This window comes from Henckelia pumila, chromosome 1, assembly GCF_033568475.1.
Source record: "Henckelia pumila isolate YLH828 chromosome 1, ASM3356847v2, whole genome shotgun sequence".
NCBI classification, from domain to species: domain Eukaryota; kingdom Viridiplantae; phylum Streptophyta; class Magnoliopsida; order Lamiales; family Gesneriaceae; genus Henckelia; species Henckelia pumila.
Window position 1 is genome coordinate 27,735,254 of NC_133120.1, and position 24,203 is coordinate 27,759,456.

The following is a 24,203-nucleotide window of genomic DNA, read 5'->3' on the forward strand; positions in this document are numbered from 1 at the left end:
TTCATTTCTAGGCGCACCGAGTTCCTCTTCTCTCTCAATTCCTTAGCCTTCTAACTTAGATCTAGGGAATTCTAGGCATCCTTTTGGGATTCTGGAAGTGGCATAGCGATCCAAACGTCGTAGCGGAGCTGTGGCCTAGTTTTAAGGCAAGCGGCAGCAAAGGGCTGACGACGAACACATGTATAACTTTGGCTTCCTAAAAATATCAAGGAGTATGAAATATCTTAGTTAAGGCTTTTAGAGCTTATTTAATGATGCATGGGTGTTTGCATTGTAGTCGCAGTAGAGTGGGCTTGTAGGCTTGGAGTCTAGGCAAGTGGAGCTAGGCTTTAACCAGCAATGTTAGAGGTACGTAAGTACTGACCGAGATAGCAGACATGATGTGTATGCTTATATGTTGAATGAGTATGTGCTATATGTTTTCAATGATTTAATGTTTTAGAACATGCATGTTTTATACGGGACTATATCTTGTAAGATGGGAGTCATTGACAGTTTCCATAGGGAGCTTGTAACTTATCATGGACTCGAGTAAGGTATTGCCAGTTACCATGTGAGCCTTTTGTCCTATTTTGGATTCGTGTCTTGTTTTGGGGAGGCTCAACCCCTGGTTTTGCTATCAATAGGAATGACCACGATGGTGCAGTAGACGCTATAGTAATATGGTAAATATACGAGTACCCCCGCGGAGTCGCCCTCAGGCAAGGTACTGTATATCCGTTGGCGCCCTGGGCAGACTATTTTACCCATGATTTTAAAGTCATTTTCCTGCTGCATATTAGTTTAAATATCATTGCTTTTGTATTGAGTGTTGTCGCTCACGCTCTGTATTTGGTGTTCTTGGGATACCTTGTGGCGGGGCAGGATTGAGGCTAGACGGTCTAGAAGGCTCGCATCAAGAGTGAGGCTGGTGCCGGAGGCAGCGAGAGTTAGTGGTAGGGTTATGAACCTATGAGCTTTTGATTTGGTTGTATAAGAGTATTTATACATTTTTGTTATCGTTGGTTGTATTCTACCGATCAGATTTGTTGTATTTTGAGTATTCCGCTATTCACGCTTTTAATATTATTTCATGCGCTTTATTAACTCTGATTAGGTAGTGGATCCAGGTAGGGTCTCTACACCTTGGATGTTGCTTTTGCTCGTCTACTTTTTTATTCCGAGAGTGCTGCAAACGATTGGAAACACTATGCCAATCGTGACTTCTTTGATGATCACAACATTGAATTGACAGCATATGATGCGGCTTTGTATGTTGTTGGCACAGGTTAAGCCTTTAATTTTGGCAGACTAGTGTTTGACACGGTCATGGCCTTTGCTGATTATATCCTGGTCACTTTCAAGCTTCCGTATCCCTCCCTGATTTATGCCATGATCGTGAGTCAAGGCATTGAAAAAGATGATGATGAAGGTCCGATTTATGTGGGAGAAGACTTGAATATTGCCTCTGCTATACTCCTGGGAAACAGAATGTTGGATCTCCCTTGGTCCGAAATTGATGTTGCTGCAAATATTGTGGCAGATGTTTCCAACACTGCCCCTGACACTACTCGGTTTGAACCACCCTCTTCATCACAGCCACTGAACAAAAATTTTATTCAAGCCCAGTTACTACATGCTGAGCAGAAGATCCATCAGGCTAAGGCAGACATTGCCTATTATGAGGATTTGCGAACTCACTATCAAAGTATTCTTGGCATTGGTACCTCTTTTGGACAAAAATGGGGAGAAGAAGGAGAAGAAGAAGTTGCTGGAGAAAAAGGAGAAGCTGATGCTGCTGTTGATGATGGCTCATCTGAGAGCAATAAATTTTAGTGTGGTGGTTTAGTTGTTTTGCTGGTTCTGAACTTTATATGTTTGAGTTTCTCCTGATTTATTACCATTTTGCTCTGATTATAATTAATGCTTATTTTGATTCTCTCTGCTGTGTTTTTTTATTTCTTTGTTTCTATACTCTGATAATTATTGTCTTAAGTGTTGTGGAAAGATTTTGCCAACATCTCCACGAACATCTCTGCTTAGACTAAGGGGGAGATTTTCTTCAATTCAGGGGGATATTTGTAATTGAGGGGGAGTCTTGAAATGAGCTATACTGATTATATGTTTTTTGCCCAAAAAGAAAAAAGTGGGATATTAAAGAGATTATTTATTCCCTTGTAAAGATCCCATACGTTTTTAAATAAAAAGATTTTATTCTTTTGCCTTTCTTGGAATCAAAGTTTCAATAGATTTATTTCCTTATTTGATAAGATATGAGATGTTATATACTTATGATATTATCTTGTATTTCTTATATCTTAATCTCTTGTTACCTTATCTTTGCAGATTCAATTTTGAATCAAGGAGACTAGATCAAGCTAACTATGGAGATAAGAGTCCACACCTACATGGAAACAAGTCATGAAGAATTTTATAAAAGGCATGGAGGCTTGCATAGAAAAAGAGGACGAACAAGAGAGATCCGATAATGAGAGTTTGAGCGTACACTTTGAAGAGTTCTAAAGCTCGGATTTTCAACCTTGTTCGTGCTAATTTTCTTGATTGACATTGAAGATTTTGAGAGGATAGAAGATTGGATAATCGTTTTGTTGCTCTTGTGTTTTGTCGTCAAAGATCAACTCCGATTACTTTTTTTTTGTTCTATTTTATGTAGACTTTTAGGAGTTGTTTTTATTATTTATTTTCTCACATGGTTTGAGAAAATTGCTTTTTCATTGATTCGCTAGTTTTAGGGTTTTGTAAAAACTTTTGATTATTTTTTCTAGTGAAATTTTTTGTCACGCTGCGGGCCCAGGCCCACGCCTGCGCGACTGCACACTGGGCCCCTATAGCAACTACTTTGCATTCGTCCTCGCTTTACGAAAATGATTAACCCAAGTTGCTATAGAAGTCCATTGTATCCCATTTTAAATAAAAGAGTGGGTGCCCGGTGAGCCAACTTGTGGCTAAGGGCTTTTATGACTCTATGTATAAACAATCTTTTGTTTAATATAATTTACACTTTTATAATGTCATTTACTTTATCTTTTATCATATTATTATGTTGTGACATACTATAAGATGTTTAGATGAAGACCTTGAATATACTATAGTGTATGTAAGATGTGGTGGCACATGGGGATGGCTATCATGAAACACATCTTATAGTCACTGTAGATTCTAAACAGTTCCTAGTCGATTGAGCCGTCCGTTAATAAGGATAAGGATCGCTCGAGATTGAGAATGGCCTTTGCGATGCCGAGTACCACGTTTCATTGGTATGGAACATAGAGATGTTCAAAGCATGCAAATGGATATTCATACAATGAATGATCGAACTACCCTATCCGGACTTTCCAAGTGGTTATCACTTATCGAGTGGATAAAGTCCGCGGTTTTGGTTGTACACCATTAGTCCTTACTACTTGAAACATCATTGAGACTCTATATGCTAGTACTGTACTTTGACTCGTTTACCGACTCTATTGGGGTCATCAGGTGTCGGGATTGGGTACAGTTACGACACATATAGGAGTCGATGCTTTGTTGTCAAGGATTCACCACATACTTGCTAGTATGGATATCCTATGCAATCTGAGGAGATATTAGTGTGACGAATCTCTGGCCAGAGTACATGATGTGTTTTAAGAAATGGTTTCTTAGTAGCACATGCGATGTCACTATTTATCGAATCTCGAACGACACTCGATTTACCAATGGTTGTTGATTCGATCGGGATAAATGGATGATGGGACCGTACTGTACGCTAACCAAAATCTATTGGTTCTTGCAGACACTATCAGTGATACCTTGGGAATCATGGGGCGATGTTGCTAGGCGCTCTTACCATGATTCGATGGGCAAGTCGGAAATTGTTGTTTCGAGTCACAAGGAGTTGTGAGCCCACGGCTAGCTGTATCCCTGAACCATTGAGGGTCACACAAGTAATGGATTTTTAATCCCCGTTGAGATAGTTAAATTTAAAGAGTTAAATTTAATGAACAAAGAAGTAGGACTTCTTATATCAGAGTAGAAGAGTAAGATTTCCTAAAATGACATAGGGATGGACATTTTTGGAAATCACTGAATTCGGATTCAGAAAATTTATCTTGACTTTAAAAGATGCAGAAATGGTTTCTGTGCACATTGGTAAAATTGGTTTATCAATCTGAGTCACGATGAATTTTATATTAATTTCTGAACATGCGGGCTTTGCTTGTCAGGCTTGAACTTATTACTAATGGGCCCTAAGCTGTTAGCAGCCCACATTATAAATAAGTTATTGCAGTACAGAAATTATACAACAGAAGGCATAATTTTCGAAAAACACTAGGGTTTTTCTCTCTAGTGGCCGCCGCCCCTCTCCTCTCTGTCAGAAAATCCAGCCTGTGAATTTTGAATTTGCAGTCTGGTTTAACGGATCAAATTCGTTAATTCTCATCGTAGAACTTCTGATAGACTTTCTAGTGCAGTCTATCAGAGGGATTAAACTTGTGTTCATGGACCTGATTGAAGAATTGTTCGTCCATCAGTTCTTGGGATATACAACAAGAGCAGAGTTATCTGTTGGTGTCCATAATCTCGTTTCGAGATTCAAGGTAAAAATTTAATTGTTATTTAATTTTTACACGCACAATTTAATCGTAAAGTTTTGATACCCATGATATGAAATCGTTCCATATAAAATTTTAAAATTTTTGCTGCACCGGGTATCAATTCTGATTGATCTGAACACCGTGTTCCAACAGTGGTATCAGAGCCAGGTTGCTCAGATCAAACGATTAAATTAATCGATTGTACAAAATTTTTAAGCCTCGGTTTTTGAAACAAAACAAATTTTTAAAATTAAATTTTTGGGGCGCGGGCTGCCCGGGATCTTCCCGGGCGGCCCGGGAAAATTAATATTTTATTTTTAATTAAAATTTTAATATGTTAAAATTATATTTTTGGTCCAATCGAAAATTGTTTTTGATTGGTCCACGAGGCGTCGGATCGAATTGTTCGAGTCCGAAAATTGTAAAATTGATTTTTGGATAAATTTGAATTTTTGGAAAATTTATAGATTTTATCCGTTAAATCAGATTTTATGAAATTAATTATTTTTGGTACAATTGATGATAAGATATGATCTTATGGAAATATTGAGTAAAATATGATGTTATGTATAAAATTGGATTTTATATGTAAAATATGATTTTATTTGATAAAAAGATAAAATATGATTTTGTATGTAAAATGAGATTTTATATATGGAATATGATTTTATCCTTTTTAATTTAATTTCCATTTCATGTTATCCAATAAATTAATTTTGAATTAAATATTATTGGATAAGGATGATCGATTGCCATGACCAATTTTGTAGGTGTATGTTAAGAAATTTACATTTTGTTTTTATTGTTGTTGGATTTATTAATGGGCCTGGTTTATGCCCCAATATGAATTGTCATATGTAATAAAAGTGGGCCTGATTTATGGTCCGTTCCCACCCCTTAAAATGTATCCCCTACTTGTCATAGTTATTTATTGTAAATACATTATACTTAGTGGGAGATGAAGATTTGAAGACGGAGGTGGGCCCAGCAGACAACAAAGAATGAAGAAATGTAAATTGGAAGCATAATGTAATAGGATTGCATTGCATACTTGCATATCACCTAGGATTGGACATAGACTCGTGATTGGCAACCACGGGTCGATTAGTAATGGAATCGATCATCCTAAAATATAATATATGATATTATCGTTGTATGCATGTTTAGACTAAATTGTATGAATCCCGCAAGCATACAAATTTTAAATGATGAGACAAATTTTCAAAATTAAAATCCCTCATTTTAAATATGATTTAAAATTGATATCAAGATAAATAAAGGGAATTTAAATATTGTTTAAATGTTCCTACCTTCCATCAATGATCAATGTATGAGATGCTACCCGCGGATACGGTCCGGCTCATATTATTGGGGGGGCCCGTTCGTCGGAAAGCTGTACATTGGATCGACACATGTTGCAAGTTGGGTGGAACTCCCATGGGATTTGCTCATATTATTGGGGATCCACATGGCGACCGTCCATCACAACATAATATTGATGGGTCATCTTGACATGTCACAATAAACGGCGTCATATTATTGGGCCCTTATTGGACATGAGGTAAAAACATGGAGGTTGCTTTGGAAGCAATTGGGCTCTACCTTTTGAAAATTATGGTTGGTTGATATTATTCGGGACTATAGTTTGTCAATTAGACTCCATGTTCCCACTAAAGAAAATGTTTCTCGTATTCACTACAGGGTAGTGAAATCGTTAAAATAGTGGGAGTGAGATTCATAAAATAAATTTCGCCTATTTTATATCTTAGTAAATTAATTAAACAATCACTGATTATTGTATGTTTCTTTTCAGTATTTCATTAAGATGAATTCGCACAATCCACTATTCTCTATTCTCGAACAAAATAAACTGACTGGCGCAAACTATACGGAATGGTTTCGTAAGTTGAAGATTGTCTTGACCTCGGAGAAGATGCTCTACGTGTTAGAAAAATCTCCTCCGAAGGAAGCACCAGCTGATATAAGTCCGGAAGAGTTGGCCAAACTTGATATATGGTGGGACCATGATATCAAGGCCAAATGCTATATGCAAGCTTCGATGTCTGATGAACTCCAGAGGCGATTTGAGGATACCGTGAATGCTGCTGACATTCACGTACAACTCAAGGAACTTTTTGGGGCTCAATCGAGAGCTGAAAGGTTCGCTACTGTAAAAGAGTTAATGATGTGTTGCATGCGTGAAGGGACTTCGGTCCGTGATCATGGGGTACGCGTGATTTGGCTCATACAAAAGTTGGTAACGCTTGATTTGGTATTGGAGCATGAACTCAATGTGGACTTATTACTTCTCTCTCTTCCTTCATCGTTTGACGGTTTTGTGGTGAATTTCAATATGAACAAGCTAGAGGCCTCCCTTGAAGAGATGGTCAATATGCTTGTAACTTATGAAGCCACTTTAAAGAAGGATAAACCGGTTCTCTTGGTGGGCTCCTCTTCTTCTGCTAAGAAGGGGCCAAGTACAAAGGGTAAGAAACGTTCTGCCCCATCCAAGAAAACCGGACCCGAGAAGAAGAACAAGACAAAGGCTTCAAACATGGAAAATTCCAAGGATGTTTGCCATCACTACAAGAAACCCGGTCATTGGAAACGTAACTGCAAGGAATATCTAGAGCAGTTGCGAACTGCGAAGGGTATGTTTTATATTGAAATAAATGTTTCACTTAATACAGCTTCTTGGGTATTGAATACCGGATGTGGATCTCACATTTGCAATGATTTGCAGGTGATGACAAGAAGTCGCAAGCTTAGAATGGGTGAGACCCAGCTGAGGCTCGGAAATTGTTCTAGAGTTGAAGCCAAAGCTGTGGGAGACATTTATTTAATTTTGCAGAACGATTTTAAGTTACTTTTGAGAGATGTTTTATTTGTTCCAGACTTGATTAAAAACATTATTTCTGTTTCTATGCTTGATAGAGATCGTTTTTCTTGCAATTTTGTGAATGGGATTTGCAATATTTACAAGAATGAATGTTTGATTGGAAATGGACAACTTGAAAACAATCTATATAACTTAAAATTAAAAGACGTTCCAATAAATTATGTTGATAAACCGGTAACAACGAACAAAAGGAAAATCGATAGTCAAAACCCGGCAAACCTTTGGCATGCTAGGCTAGGTCATATTTCATCAAGGAGGATGAACAAGCTAGTGGGAGAGGGCATGTTTGATATGTCTGATATTAACTCTCTACCTACTTGTGAATCCTGCCTGAAAGGAAAAATGACTAAATCTCCATTCAAGGGGAAACCTGAGCGTAGTCAAAATCTGTTGGATTTGATCCATACAGATGTTTGTGGTCCATTTTGAATTGGTACTCAATTTAGCCACACCTACTTCATTACCTTTACTGATGATTACTCAAGGTATGGGTATTTATATTTAATGAAATATAAGTCTGAAGCATTTGAAAAGTTCAAAGAATTCAAGGCTGAAGTAGAAAACAAACTAGGCAAAAGTATTAAAGCACTTCGATCGGATCGAGGTGGAGAATACTTAAGTACCGAGTTTTTGGACTTTCTAAAAGAGAATGGGATTCTCTCTCAGTGGACTCCTCCTATGACACCTCAGCTGAATGGTGTATCGGAGCGTCGTAATCGAACTTTGTTGGACATGGTTCGATCCATGATGAGCTTCACTGAGCTTCCACCTTCGTTTTGGGGCTACGCGCTTAAAACGGCGGTGTTGTTGTTGAACAACGTCCACACCAAAGCAGTGGATAAAACACCATACGAGTTATGGAATGGCAAAACTCCTAAGTATTCGTACTTGAGGATTTGGGGATGTCCAGCTTACGTGAAGCAGACAGTGGGACATAAGTTGGATAGTCGATCTACCTTATGTTATTTTGTAGGGTATCCGAAGAATTCAATCGGATATTATTTCTATCATCCTACTGAAACAAAAGTGTTTGTTTCAAGGAATGCCACCTTCTTGGAGAAGGAGTTCTTATTGGATAAGAAAGGCGAGATGATGGAACTCGAAGAAATTCGAGAAGAACCCGAAATACAAAATAATGATCCCATACCTCAAGAATCTTCAGAAGACACGCCTATACCTAGAAGATCCGAGAGGACTTCTAAACCTCCTATTCGATATGGTCTTCTTCTTGAAGGGGATCAAGATGAACCCGACGTTGGATGTGATCCAAGAAACTTAAGGAAGAGATCTATATGATGCAGCCTGAGGGATACACATCCATGGGAAGCGAGCATAAGGTATGCAAGCTTCAGAGATCAATCTATGGTCTCAAACAAGCATCAAGAAGTTGGAACCAGAAATTTGATGAAACAATAAAGGATTTTGGTTTCATCAAGAACCCGGAGGAACCGTGCGTGTACAAGAAAGTAGTTAAGGATGCTGTGACATTCTTAGTACTTTATGTTGATGACATCCTACTCATTGGGAATGACGTAGGGATGTTGCAGTCAACAAAGATATGGTTATCAGGTAGATTCTCGATGAAGGATTTGGGTGAGGCATCCTATATTCTGGGGATACAGATCTATAGAGATAGATCTAAGAGAGTGATAGGACTCACTCAAGCAACCTACATCGACACTATATTGAAAAGGTTTTCAATGGATGGGTCCAAGAGAGGACATCTACCTATGTGTCATGGAGTTTCTCTATCCAAGTCCATGTGTCCCAAGACTGATGAAGAGATAGAGAAAAAGACACATGTACCATATGCGTCAGCCATAGCTAGTATCATGTATGGGATGATATCTACCAGACCAGATGTAGCATTTGCTCTGAGTGTCACGAGCAGATATCAAGCCAATCCCGGTCAAATGCATTGGAAAGCCGTGAAGGACATTCTTAAGTACTTACGAAGGACTAAGAATATGTTCATGGTATATGGAGGAAGAGAATTGAAATTGGAAGGCTATACCGACTCTAGCTTCCAAAGTGACGTGGATGACTCGAAGTCAACCTCTGGATTTGTGTTCATGCTCAATGGCGGTGCTGTCTCTTGGAAGAGTTCCAAGCAGGACACCACAGCGGATTCCACCACTGAGGCAGAATACATTGCGGCATCAGCTGCTGCTAAAGAGGCCGTTTGGATGAGGAATTTTGTCCAAGAGTTGGGCGTCATTTCTGAAGTTGTTGGTCCAGTCCCGGTGTACTGTGACAACACGGGTGCCGTTGCTCAGGCCAAGGAACCAAGGTCTCATCAAAGATCCAAACACGTACTGAGGAAATACCACATCATCCGAGAGATCGTGGAAAGAGGAGACATCACTGTCGAGAGAGTGGCCTCTGCAGACAATATCGTTGATCCACTTACTAAGCCCTTGCCAGGACCATTATTTGACAAACATCGCGAAGCAATGGGACTACGTAGTATGACTAGTTGGCTTTAGGGCAAGTGGGAGATTGAAAGAGTGGGTGCCCGGTGAGCCAACTTGTGGCTAAGGGCTTTTATGACTCTATGTATAAACAATCTTTTGTTTAATATAATTTACACTTTTACAATGACATTTACTTTATCTTTTATCATATTATTATGTTGTGACATACTATAAGATGTTTAGATGAAGACCTTGAATATACTATAGTGTATGTAAGATGTGGTGGCACATGGGGATGGCTATCATGAAACACATCTTATAGTCACTGTATATTCTAAACAGTTCCTAGTCAATTGAGCCGTCCGTTAATAAGGATAAGGATCGCTCGAGATTGAGACTGGCATTTGCGATGCCGAGTACCACGTTTCATTGGTATGGAACATAGAGATGTTCAAAGCATGCAAATGGATATTCATACGATGAATGATCAAACTACCCTATCCGGACTTTCCAAGTGGTTATCACTTATCGAGTGGATAAAGTCCGCGGTTTTGGTTGTACACCATTAGTCCTTACTACTTGAAACATCATTGAGACTCTATATGTTAGTACTGTACTTTGACTCGTTTACCGACTCTATTGGGGTCATCAGGTGTCGGGATTGGGTACAGTTAAGACACATATAGGAGTCAATGCTTTGTTGTCAAGGATTCACCACATACTTGCTAGTATGGATATCCTATGCAATCTGAGGAGATATTAGTGTGACGAATCTCTGGCCAGAGTACATGATGTGTTTTAAGAAATGGTTTCTTAGTAGCACATGCGATGTCACTATTTGATCTTCAAGATGCATTGCATAGTTATTGAATCTCGAACGACTCTCGATTTACCAATGGTTGTTGATTCGATCGGGATATATGGATGAAGGGACCGTACTGTACGCTAAACAAAATCTATTGGTTCTTGCAGGCAATATCAATGATACCTAGGGAATCATGGGGCGATGTTGCTAGGCGCTCTTACCATGATTCGATGGGCAAGTCGAAAATTGTTGTTCCGAGTCACAAGGAGTTGTGAGCCCACGGATAGCTGTATCCCTGAACCATTGAGGGTCACACAAGCAATGAATTTTTAATCCCCGTTGAGATAGTTAAATTTAAAGAGTTAAATTTAATGAACAAAGAAGTAGGACTTCTTATATCAGAGTAGAAGAGTAAGATTTCCTAAAATGACATAGGGATGGACATTTTTGGAAATCACTGAATTCGGATTCAGAAAATTTATCATGACTTTAAAAGATGCAGAAATGATTTCTGTGCACATTGGTAAAATTGGTTTATCAATCTGAGTCACGATGAATTTTATATTTATTTCTGAACATGCGGGCTTTGCTTGTCAAGCTTGAACTTATGACTAATGGGCCCTAAGATGTTAGCAGCCCACATTATAAATAAGTTATTGCAGAACAGAAATTATACAACAGAAGACATAATTTTTGAAAAACACTAGGGTTTTTCTCTCTAGTGGCCGCCGCCCCTCTCCTCTCTGTCAGAAAATCCAGCCTGTGAATTTTGAATTTGCAGTCTGGTTTAACGGATCAAATTCGTTAATTTTCATCGTAGAAACTTCTGATAGACTTTATAGTGCAGTCTATCAGAGGGATTAAACTTCTGTTCGTGGACCTGATTGAAGAATTTTTCGTCCATCAGTTCCTGGGATATACAACAAGAGCAGAGTTATCTGTTGGTGTCCATAATCTCGTTTCGAGATTCAAGGTAAAAATTTAATTGTTATTTAATTTTTACACGCACAATTTAATCGTAAAGTTTTGATACCCATGATATGGAATCGTTCCATATAAAATTTTAAAACTTCCGTTGCACCGGGTATCAATTTTGATTGATCTGAACACCGTGTTCCAACATTAAACTCATTTTAAGGCTTTCATTTTTCCCATGTGGGACTGGGGTCTCACAATCACCCCTCCTTCAGAACGCGACGTCCTCGTCACGACCTGCCCTTCGATCCACCAGCACCGGGAATCTATAGGTGACTCCTACAGGTTCAAGAGGTGGCTCCCGTCATGTAATACTTTGCCCCATAGGTTTAAGAGGTGGCTCCCACTCACGTAGCACTTTGCCCCGCATAGCAATCATTTCTTGGGGTCAGCGGCTGGTGACCGTCTCTAATACCATTATATCACGCCACGGGCCCAGGCCCGCGCCTACGCGACTGCACAATGGGACCCTATAGCAACTGCTTTGTATTCGTCCTCGCTTTAAGAAAATGATTAACCCAAGTTGCTATAGAAGTCCATTGTAGCCCATTTTAAACTCATTTTAAAGCTTTCATCTTTCCCATGTGGGACAGGGGTCTCACAGTTTTGCCCTGAGGCGTTGCAAGAGTATTTTGTACTCTTGCTTAATTAGTTGAGTCTGTTTATTTGGTTGATTGTTTATTTTATTCACACTTTCATAAATTCCGCTGCATGTTATGTAAGTTGTTGTCAACATCTTGTGCAAACATCTGAATCTTATTTTATGTGCAACCATATATTTTTTTACACACAATAGGTTTATATACAACGTAATAAGAAAGGTAAATATTAAAAATAATAAAATATTACAAGATAAAGGAAACATAATATACAATATATTAGAATGGGTACACTCATAATGGTGAAATCATAGAGAAAACAATCTTGGAACATAGGAGACTAAGGAGAGAACCAAAGAGAAGCTTTGTTAAGGCATCAGCCAGTTGATCAGAGGAAGAGACATGAGAAACACGGACTTTGTGGCTCTACATCAGCTCACGGACAAAATGATAATCTAAAAAAATGTTCTTAATGGGAGAAAAAAACACAGGATTCTCATATAAATAGGTAGCACCGATGTTGTCACGGTAAAGAGGTACCAAAGAAGGCACGAACAACACCAAGTTCACCAAGAAGAGTGCCGACCAATCTCCACAGCAGTAGAGGCGACAAAATAATATTCAGCTTCAATAGAAAAGCGAGCAACGGAGCCCTGCTTTTTAGAGCTCTATGAGACTCGATTCGGACTTAGAAACGCAATATAAGCACCAGTAGACATCCTATCATCCACATCACAAGCCAAGTTCGCATCACAGTACGCATTTAAGGAAAAAGAACTATGACGCTAGAGAAAAAGACCCTATGAGAGCGTACCATTGAAATAGCATAAAAGCCGCTTGACAGTCCCCCAATGCACATATGATGGAGAGTGCATAAATTTTGACAGTCCCCCAATGCACATATGATGGAGAGTGCATAAATTTTGACAGTTTGTTTACAACAAATGCAATATCTGTGCGAGTAAACAAAATATATTGTAGACAACCAGCCATTTTGATGATACAGGGTGTCATCCACAGGGGGTTAGCCAACGGATAGGTGTAGCGCAAAGGATGTGGCCATAGGCGATTGAGCCGGCTTCGAGTCAGCCATGTTAACCCATGTAAGGATATTGTAGTGACCCGTTCTTGAATCACCAACTAATCAAAGCTTAATAATGTAATAAATATCTTAAAGAAATAATCATTAAAACAACAGAAACTAAGATGATACAACTAAAAACCCCGGTGGAATATTGTCGTTACTGAAATCAAGTATAGCCAAATTTTTTACAACCCTATCAAATAATAGTACTAAAAATCCACTACTAGAAACCTAATATGGTACAAATCCCACCCTGCTGCAGCTCAACGACCGATACCTCCCGGTCCATCCAACCTAAGCCCTGTCCCGTAGAATGAGGTGTAGAAAACCAACAAATAAGGATGTGAGCTAACAACGATCAATATGAATATATGAGTATACATATGCCATGAATGCTAATGCAAATGAATGGTACCGAAAACGTATCACGAAAGAAAAATCTTGCTCAAACAATAGGCACCATGGTATGTAGGACACTGAGCCGTCGCATCAGGAGGTAGTCTCATACCATAAGAATAAGTGGATAAAAGTAACCAGACCCGAATCTACGCAATCCATCCACAATAACTCGGGGCTGAGCAACTCCTCTACTGGTAGTATCAAGTTATAGGCTCAACATGATAATGCGTGTAGCAGTAATAACAATGGAATAATAAATGCACATAAGGCATGCCATATAAACCATGCAGACATAGAACATGCATACTCAAATGAATATCTCGAATAGTACGTCTGTACCTCTATTAAGCAACTCAAGAAATCTTAGCACCATTGGCTCTCTAGTCTAAGCCTATAAGCAGATAATAACCATATCACTTATTGTCTACTAAAAGCCTTAACTAGACAAATAACTACTCACATAAGCTAATCAGAGTCTAAACTTTTACATGTGTCCGTCGTTAGACCTTTGATGCAATGGCCTCAAAACCTAGGCGCAACTTCGCTACGACCCCGATAGCTCCTTGCTATCATCCAACCTTCAAACCGACATATAAAACCATTAGAATCAAGCTAGAAGTAGAGAGAGAGAGAGAAGTAAGAATGGTGTGAAGAATTGGCTGCCTCGAGCTCCTATTTATAGGAAACGATTGGACCTTCCGATCGGACTTTGGAGCTTTTGATCTCTTTATCACTATCTACCAAACGTATGTCCCTGATTGGACAACATATTACTGTCGACGGAGTTCGAACCTTCCAAACTGGGGTTCAGAGATTCCGATCTATGTCACGTTAAGTAACAAATCAGAAAGCCCATACTTTCTTATCCAAAGGCGATCGAACCTTCTGATCTTGAGTTCGGAGCTTCCGAACTCACCTTATGCCTCTGAAGTACAACACTGCTTCTGAACTGCTCTTCAAAGCCACCAAAATATCCAATAACTTGAAGCTCTTGGAACCATTTCTGAACCACTTTATCATGTTTAGGCAGTTGAATAACTTAATTAAGAGTCAGGCTACTACATTCTCTTTAACTTAAGAGATTTCGTTCTCGAAACTCAGACTAGGATAATCAAAGAAAAAATACTGGAAACAAGTTCCGATATCAATCAGTTACATATACAACTGAATTCGTAAAGAAAATTTCAATCAAAACAACTCTGGGTGTTCCGAACATATACGAATCTCTAACTCCCAAGTCTCCTCTTTAGTTCCTCGACGTTGCCATTGAACCATGACTAGATAAATGCGCTTATTTTGAAGCACCTTGTCTTTCTTCTTAAGAATCCTGAGCGGTCTCTCCACATACTACAAAATCGTGTTCTAACTGAACCTCAGTCGGATGCAGAATGTGAGACTCATCTGCAATATACTGACAAAGAAATGATACATGGAACACATTGTGAATGCTAGAGAGATACGGTGGTAACGCCAAATGGTAAGCCACATAACCAACCTTCTCTAGTATCTCAAATGGACCAATAAATCTAGGCACTAACTTGCCCTTCTGAACAAACCACATCACCTTCCAGAAAGGTGATACTAGCAGGAAAACATGTTATCCCGCCTCAAAATTCAATGGTCTACGATTATTGTTGGCATAAATGGCATGTTTGTCCCGTGCAGTCCTGATCCTTTTCTTGATCAACTCAACTTTGTCCATGATCTGCTGGATAAACTCTGACCCTTCCACCTATCGTTCCCCTACCTCATCCCAAAAAAATGGTGTTCGACAACGGGTACTATATAAAGCCTCAAACGATGCCATACTAATACTACGATGATAGATATTGTTGTACGCAACTCTATCATTGTCAAGTGATCATGACATGATAAACCAAAATCCATCACAGAAGTCCTCAGCATATCTTATAATGTCTGAATAGTCCTTTCGGACTGACCGTCAGTCTCTAGATGATATGTAGTACTCAAACTCAAAGTAGTTTCCAAGACTCATTGAAAGCTACCCCAATATCGTGAGGTGAACCTCAGATCTCTATCGCTGACTATGCTCAAAGGGACTCCATGCAAATGCACAATCTCTTGGATGTACAACCTCGCCATGCGATCAAAAGTGAACTCGCGGTTATACAGAAGAAAGTGTGCGGATTTGGAAAACCTGTCCACAACAACCCAAATAACATCACACTTCCTGGAGAACATCAGCAAGTGGGTGACAAAATCCATCGTCACATGATCCCACTTCCAATTTGGAATATCCAAGCTCTGCATCAGACCACCCGGTAGACGATGCTCAGTCTTGACCTAATGACAAACCATACATAGAGAGACTAATAGGTAAACGCTAAGCTTTATACCTTTCCACGAGAACCTTGTACGTAGATCCTTGTACATCATTTCACTTCCTAGGTGCACGGTGAATCTACTGTGATCAACCTGGGAAAAAATCTCATCTTGTGTGGTCGACGAAGGCTTCCATCACCCATATTAGTATTAAACCCCGGGGGATGATATAACACATTCTTATCATTGGAATAATAAAACATTTCATGATTACGCAAGCTAGGATGATAAGTATTAGGAACATGATTACCTCGATATCCTCTGTAGCCATTAGGACTGATGTAGTTAACTTCTTTCGGAGGATGAGATTCCTCCATGGCAACTGATGCACCTCCTTAATTCGCTATGATCACTTTGTTCAATGCAGCATTTGTGTAGTCAAGGAAGACAATTGGGAAGAGATAGAAGTGAGAGGATCAACTGCATATGCTCCGACATATTTTTTGAATCCCATACGTTCAGACGGCCATTGGAAACTATTGATAGTCATTTGCTCCAGTATGTCATAGGCCTCTACAGGGTCCTTAGCAAAGATGGTACCTCCAGCATCAGAGTCCACAAACATCCTCGTAGGCACATTGAGTCCATTGTAGAACCACTCAATTTTCTCCCAATCTGAAAAATTGTGGTTAGGACAACGTCTCAATAAATCTTTGTACCCTTCCCATGCTTCATATAACTTTTCTGCATCCAGCTGACTAAGAGTAATGATCTTTATTTTTAATTGAGTGGACTTGGCAGGTGGAAAATAGTTTGCTAAAATTATAACAGCCATGTCCTCCCATGTAGTGATGCTTCCTAGCTGCAATGACTGCAAACAACTCCTAGTTTGATCCCTGAGATAAAAGGAAACAAACGTAAACGAATAATATCTTCAGTACACCAATAATCTTTACCGTATATGTAATTTCTAAGAAGGTTCTCGGGTGCAGATGCGGATCAGCTGTGGTGCTCCCATTAAATTGGTTATGCTAACCATATTAATCAGTGCAGGCTTCAGCTTGAAATTGTTAACATTTATAGTTCCACGAGCTATTCCAGAGTAGTGTGTATGAATAACTAGTCGAACGTTCTCTTTGATTGGCACCAAGAGAGCCTGCGGTTCATCATCATTCTCAGCCATGTTCCTTAATTCTTCTCTCCTTTCTCTTCTCAAAGCTCTTGCAGTGCGTTCGATCTCCGGATCAAACAATAGAGAATCAGTGCTTTGAGATCGTCGCATGAACTGCAATCAAGAAGAATGAAATCAACAACTAACTATAAAATAAAATAAAAAATCTAAATTAAAATCTAGACTAATTGGTAACAAGACTAAAATAAAATCAACAAATTACTCCACAGCAACGGTGCCAAAAACTTGTTGCGTATTTTTGTGCCCGCAAGTGCATAGTGTCAAGTTTTAATAAAGTGATGAATAGAGTGTCGATCCCACGAGGAGTAATATTGAAAATTAATTAGTACTTGTAATTAGAATAGTGAAAACTTTATCTAGAAAATTAAATAAAGATTTTTGGTTTTCAACTTAAATAAATTCCGAAAATTTTAGTAAAGCGAACACACAACTTCAGAAAATATCAATGAGATAAAATGGTCTAGAGGTTCAGAATTCAACTGGTTTCGACAACAACTACTCCAAATTATATTATTTTCATGAATTCTATTCAATTAATAGCCAACAACACTTAATTATATTATTTTCCTCTTCCGATCAACAAATAATGTGTATCAACTAAGATTTAATTTCAATATCCATATTAAAAATCTAGTCTTAGTGATATGTGAGAAACGATTTTCTTTTTACGGCTCCATTAACATTATATACTCTCCCGAGCTATATAAATAATTAACAGTGTAATTTTTATTTGTCCTATTCAAAATCCCCTCTCCCTGGCAATGATTTCAAATAAATATAACAAATCAATTAGTGATCAAGTAATTAAAACAACAATCAAATGTAGAAAAAATAATTAATCTTGGAGAATTCAATCAAATAAAATCAAAAAATTATAAAAGTGTCTACACCAGGTTCCATCATCCCTCTAAACTAATAAAATTTAGTTCATGATAAAAAATAAATAAAACCAATTCATGTTCAAAAATTCAGACATCAATTCAATATTAATTTCAAGGTAAGAATAAAAAATCAGAATATTCGATGTTGTGTCGTGTCGCGTCGATCGATCTTCGTCTTCGTTCCTTGATTGTTCTTTACTTATTCTGCTGATTTCTTGTCCGATCTTTCTCTCAATTATCACGTGAAAGATCTCTAAATTAGTTTCTGTCTTGTGGCGGCTGCTCTTTCAATTATGTGCATTCAATTCTCTTTTATATGTGCTTCCAATCCAATAAATAAAAGCCCACGAAAGTCAGAAGGTTTCCTTCCCAAAAAATCAAAAAATCTGACTTTCGTGATGGCGCAGGCGCACAGTAGAAGGGCGCGGGCGCGGGCGCGGGCGCGGGCGCGGGCACGCATGAGCTTCGAATTTACACTTATTTTCATGTCCAGGACAGCGCAGGTGCGCCTGTTGAGAGGCGCGAGCGCGCATGCCTCTTGCATGTGCTATTCTACAACACGCGATAATTTTGAAAAAAATCATATCTCACAATCTAACCGTCGGATCGACCTGAAATTTTGAGAGCAGCTTCAAAACATATAAAATGTATTATGAATAGTGGAGATTGAATTTGGATCTCCCAAATATTTCCAGTAATTTTCTGAAGTTTGTTGTCCGAAATTCGTATTTCCGCTTCTTCTCGGTACTTTTCCTCCAATCCTTGCACTTATCACTTGGACGTTTCCAGCAGTATTCTCGGGAGTTGTCCTTGAGTAATGATCCGATTAGTGATTGCGGATTTTTTGATGGGCATTAGCAGGAATAACATCATTTGTTGGTCATGAGAGGAGACAACAGCTCAGACCTGTGGTTTTCAGTCTGGCGGGATTGCTGTCATTGATCTCCTAGTTTGTTTCTGATGTGATGTGCCATTGAGATATTAGAATCGATTTGGATTGATCTGATAGATAACTGGATTTCCGCTAGTATTGAGGACTTCGTGTGGGATCGAAGTGAACCAGTGTTCTTCATCCCAATTATTGAGTCAAGATAACAAGGATTTATCATTATACAGGGCAGGATAACAGATATCGCTTTTTTTAAGATGTAATCTCGGATGACGAGATAGATGTAATCATTCGATACAAACTACTAATGCCGAGGATGGTGTTAGCCCATCTAAGTGTTTGGCGGGATAGTAGTGTATTTCAGAGACGACAACCTCAGCGATTAAGTAAAACTAGGAATTGTGGACAATGACTTTGTCACAAATGGAGCTAGTAGACAGAGAGTTTGACATATGTTTACTTAGTTGGTGTTCTTTTGGAACGTTAGCCAGCATCGAGCGGATAAGTATGGAAAGTACGTATTTTGATGCTAGGAATATTTGAGAACTTGTTGATATTCGTAGCAGGATGACCAGTGTGATCGCGTAGATGCTATCTACGGCAGCGAGATTTGGATCATCAAGGTTGATCGTGATCAGTTTGAAGTTTTCAGATAGAAATGATAGTGTGGGGCCTCGGGTTACTAATCTCATTCTTAGAGCAATTAGTAAATAATCAGGATAGAAGGACTAAGGATTAGAAGCATTCAAAAAAAGAAATTTTTTTTACCAAGGGGTGCGCTCGAGCGGTCAAAACCTGCCGCTCGAGCGCCCCTCCTAACCCAACTATAGGGTTGGGGATTTTGTGCTGCGCTCAAGCTGCATTTTTTTGCAGCTCAGGCACTGATCTGGGCAGCTTTCTGCTCTGTTTTTCAACAGCAAACTTTGATCCTTCCAACTCATTCCAATCCATGTTTTACAAGTCTAGAACATGTATAAATAAAAGAACAAGATCTACACATGTTTATAACTAGTTGATATATCAAACTAATAGTTTGGAATCTAACAAAAGCATGAAACTACACAAGTGTTCATCAACTTCTCAAGAACAATAATCTCAACTGTTTTCTAACATGCTTGCTAGGACTAATGTACACATTGATTCAGCTATAAACAACCCGAGTCCACATCTAATCTTCTTTCATGAGCTACCCTCGTCGACTTTGGCCAGCTCCTGCCCCATCTATCGTCATGCACACATATAAACAAGTCAATAGCTGGATGAACTCTGGTGAGAATACAATTCTCAGTATAATCAACATATACATGCGTTAAAATAATTTCATATCGACTCTAAAAATTTCAATTCAAGAATAAAGTAAACGCATATATAAAGAATTGATTTCTATCACACTCTTTTCCATCAAGATTCGTATATGATCTTGACATGAATATCCATCTATCGTCATCTCATCAGACTCGAAAATAAGGTCCATCTGACCTTGGCCTAAGAATAAATTCATATCTCATATCATATCATATCAAATAAAGATCCACTACCTGAAATGGATCGACAACATCAATAATATAAACACAAACGATAAACAAGTATGTGATATTTGCCGAATAACTCAAGAGACATCGTTCTTGAGTATCAAATTCCTGACTCACGATGTTGTCTTATACCTTATCATTTCGTCTCAGTTCTTGAGGCTTCAACTCTGAAACATAACAACAAGAACACATATATCAACTCTATTAAAACATCATCACTCAATCTTCAAAGAAACACTTCAAACCTAGCTCAACTTATTCTTCGATTTGAAGGCGGATTTCTCGAGTCAATCAAGCTCCTATACAATCTGAAATGACGTATATTCAAGCTACTATTATCAGCAACAACTCATATTAAGTTCAGCTCAAACACAAGAATTCAAAACGACTTCAAATCATAAGCCAACGACATAAAGATGGAAATTCGATAACCAAAACTATACCGACTTCAATCCAACAACCATGCACAACATATATCAGCAAGATACCATCATAAACCAGCACTTCAGAGTTATAAATCTCGACATACATGCTGAAAATCATATCAAATACAAAAAACGTTTGTTCTTCGATCCGGTTTTGAACATATAAGATAAAAAAGCTCAAGAACATGAAGATATATACCATTTCTGATTCCCTTCATTTTTGCACATTCAAACATGCTGGAAACATCAAAATACTTGCATCAAATCGAATCTCTCATCAAAAGGATTACAGAACTATGCTCAAAAGTAAATTCGGATAACCGGATCAAAAGATACAAAGGATTGAAAATGAAATCTTGAAAAGGAAATGAAGTCTCGGTTGTTCACTCCTGAATTTCTGAATGAGATAGTCCACTTACATGTGAAGGTGGATGACTAAGCAAGTAACATTGGATATATTCAAGTATATTTGCAATTTAGTCCCTAAAACTTCAAAAATTGCAAATCAGACCTCAGACCTCTTTATAATTCAATTTCAATCCTAAATAATTTATGAATATTAAAATTTAAATCTAAACTCTAAAAATTCTCAAATTAAATATTCTCGGATTAAAATTAAATAATCTCGGATTAAATCAAATAATCCCGGGTCTTACAGATAGTGTGTAGCGATACTGTTGCTATGCGATGAGTGGCGGGGTAGTGCCATTTCTTTTCGCATGAAATATTGGTTTTAGGATTAAATATTTTATCCCTAGTAATAAGGAGTAACTCGAATGAGTTCTCTGAAAGAGACCTCTAGAATATGACACTAAGATTACAAATACAGACGTTTGGTTAAATGTCTTGTGATAACATCGTGGATGCGATGTCAGTGTTAGACCAGTGTGATACAATGTAATTGTATCTTGCCTTCTCATTTGACAGCGGAAGAGTCCATGCGTGTCTAGAGATAGCTGATGACTATTTACGATCTTAGCAGGAGTGTCACCGCTATGATTCGTAGTCACTGTTTTTGATGCAGTTAGAGTTGGTTTTTTACGAGTAGATAGGAGACTACAGTAATCTCGTGATATTCGGGTTAAATATCCAAAGGATTGTTTTAATTTCCAATTAATAGCAATTATTACACAGTCAGTGATTGAGATCACATAAGTAAGTTTGAAAGATGAGTTCTCGGTAAACTCCTGTGTGATCTGATAAGGGTTTGGAATAATTGTTTGTCGGTGGTACCTTGTCGTTTTCAACGGGAAATGATTGACTGATGGTAGTCAATAGTGCTACGCATTTCCAGCGGGATTGCGGATGATAAGGCAATTGTCTGAATATAAGAGACAATGATTGTCTGGAATTATTATTAAAGCACGCGAGTTTAGAATCAGCGCGAAATTCAAAATAGAAATTGAGTTTTGATTGGGTTCAATGATAGACAGATCGTGCGTGTTTAGAAAGAGTTTGGGTTGTCAAAAGTTATTCGACCAGATGTTTTGAATCAGTAAATGGGTTAAATTGGTCTATGTTACGTTCTTGGGATTTCCATTGATTTCGGGGATGAAATATTTTAAGGGGGGGAAAATGTAGTAACCCGTATCCAGAATTATTGATTAATGAGTAATTAATCAAGTGATCATGTTTATATTATGAAAACATGATTAAGGAAATTTCCAATGGGTCTACGGAGTTCAAAAATGGATTCAAGACACTCAAGAATGGCCTGGAAGGTCGCACTAGATCGGACGTTCCGATAAGAGAACGGACCATCCGAACTTGGTGCAGATCATATGCTCCGATGGGAGAACGGATGGTCCGATCTTGAGCATCCACCTGTCCATGATATTACGTAAGAAATGACGTTGTGAGGGGACATCGGACGCTCCGATCTGTACCCGAACAGATATATGGTTGCATGTAAATGGTTTGACGCGTGGCGGAGAATGGACGGTCCGATGCATGGATCAGATGGTCCGATGCATGGATCGGACGCTACGATGGCATGATCGGATGGTCCGATCGCTATTTATAAATATGGGGTTCGAGAGACTCATTTTGTGCTTATTTCCAACTTCTTCCTCTTCCATTCTAAGCTTATTTTAGGGGCTTTTGGGACTCTTATTTAAGAGTAGAAGTTAGAGTACAGTGTCCGGAGCAATATCGGAGCTATTGCGAGGTTGTGCCCAAGTTGTGGGAAAGTCGCCATCAGCGGGCTGACGACGGACGCAGGTATTGCTACGCAGGTTTAGCTTTGGCTTCCTAAAAATATTAGGGAGTATGCAATAGCTTAGTTAAAGATTTGAGAGAATTTTTAATAATTCATGGATATTTTGCATTGTAGACTTGTATTGCTAGATGGTAGGCTTGGAATCTAGATGGTTGCTTCTAGGAATGCCTTATTAAGGTATGTACGTACTGACTGAGATTTCCAGCGGGTCTGCAAGTTTATGTGTTGCATTTATGTGCCATGATTGCATGTTATGCCTTGATATGTTATACTGCACGTGCATACATCTTGATCTCGCCGATATTATTGCTTACCCAGTGTAGGTGATCGAGCAAATACTAACACTTAAATTCAGTATAATTATCTCTCTTTTATGCTAAAAATTATCGCAAGTGCACGACTCAAGTTATAGAAAAGTATACTGAGTACGGGTATTGTCCTTAGGGACTACGTCACAATAATTCAATTATTTAATTTCTATAACCCAAAGTAACGAAAATTTGATTTAATTATTCTAAAATTATAAAGTAAAGAATTCAAATTAAAAACACTCAAATGAAAATAAAATAAACCACAACAATGCTTAGCGCAGAAAAATATAATATGAGAAAATTTTGTTGGAATCTTGGTTCACCTTCCCCCTAATTGACTTTGGACGATTGAAATTACTTTTACTCTCATAAATTTGACAAGAACTCCTAAATTATTTACACTCTCTCTCGAGTTGATTCCAATCTAATTCAAGTTAATGAAACAATCAAATCTCTTTGATTATTTATCTTTACTGATTGCTTTGCGTTCATTGAATTTGTAATGCCCCGATTTTATTATAATTAAGTTTAATCGAGTTAATCAGGGTTTTCAGTAATTGAGGATATTTTTGATATTTTGCAGAGGGTCACTTTTCAACTTTTGAAAAATAAAGGACTGAAATGCAAAAGTTGGATTTAATATATTATCTCATGCAAGTTGACCATCACCCATCACCTCACCATCACTCTCTCCTTCTCCCTTCTCCTCTCCCTTCACGTACC

The 24,203-nt window shown here is 38.3% G+C and overlaps 1 non-coding gene across 1 annotated transcript; it reads left to right on the plus strand.

The window, feature by feature from the left end:
* The first annotated feature begins 16,712 nt into the window (after positions 1 to 16,712).
* Positions 16,713 to 16,819, plus strand: LOC140876966 (small nucleolar RNA R71). Its single transcript, XR_012149190.1, has one exon. It is a non-coding gene; the product is annotated as a small nucleolar RNA R71 (small nucleolar RNA).
* The last annotated feature ends 7,384 nt before the right edge of the window (positions 16,820 to 24,203 follow it).